General features: G+C 44.1%; 1 non-coding gene across 1 annotated transcript; it reads left to right on the top strand.

Annotated features, from left to right (window-relative positions):
• Nucleotides 1-224: 224 nt before the first annotated feature.
• Nucleotides 225-526, top strand: LOC146397545 (signal recognition particle RNA). The gene has a single exon (XR_014825377.1).
• The last annotated feature ends 319 nt before the right edge of the window (nt 527-845 follow it).

Here is an 845-nt window from a genome sequence, read left to right as displayed (position 1 = left end):
TAATAACCATTAAGAATGGAAATATAGGAGTGATACTTAGGCTAGTCCATTAACTTTAATTCTGCATTCCTAGAACCTTTCTGTAGGTTTTCCTGAGGCAATGTGTCCACCAAGCTAAATCTTTATATTCATCACTAAGATAGGAGGAGTAAATAAATATTTTTCCACTATCCTGGGGCATAGTTGGTGAGGTCTAATGTCTTCGACAGAAAAAATGCCATGCTGTTGGGTGGAGTAGCACCACCTATGGTCCCAGCAATTGGGACGCTGAGGCAGGAGGATGGCTTGCGTCTAGGAGTTCTGGGTTGTGGTGTGCTATGCCCATCAGGTGTCTGCACTAAGTTCAGCATCTATATGGTGACCTCCTGGGAGTGGGGGCAGGGATGGCCAAGTTGCCTAAGGAGGGATGAACAAGCCCAGGTAAGAAACAGAGCAGGTCAAATGTCCCATGCTGATCAGTAGTGGGATGGGCCTGTAAATAACCACTGTACTCCAGCCTGGGCAACATGGCAAGACCTTTTCTCTTTTGTTAAGGGAATCCTGTATCTCCTAAATGTGAGGTGATAATTTTATTGCTAGAGGAAATTTCTCTTTGCTGGAGAAAGAACATAGATGATTATCCTAAAACCTGGGAGAGGTATGGGCTCTGTCTCACTCTCCTTTAACATCCTACAGTGCTAACCACAGGACCAAGTGCTTAGGAGTTGTTCAACAAAGACTTTTTGAGTGATTCTCACTTTATAGATGAAATTGAGGTCCAGGAAGAAGACCTTGACTGAGGTGTTACAGTAGGTGGCAAAAATTCCACCCATCGTCACAGGTCCACGTCATTTTTCACTTGACTA

Source organism: Sus scrofa, chromosome 13 (genome assembly GCF_054392235.1).
Source record: "Sus scrofa isolate SSC_HxYL_T2T_F1_AM1 chromosome 13, Sscrofa_HxYL_maternal_Yorkshire_Landrace_v2.0, whole genome shotgun sequence".
In the NCBI taxonomy this organism is placed as follows: domain Eukaryota; kingdom Metazoa; phylum Chordata; class Mammalia; order Artiodactyla; family Suidae; genus Sus; species Sus scrofa.
The sequence above is the reverse complement of the archived record's forward strand: the minus strand, read 5'-3'. Positions and strand labels throughout refer to the sequence as shown.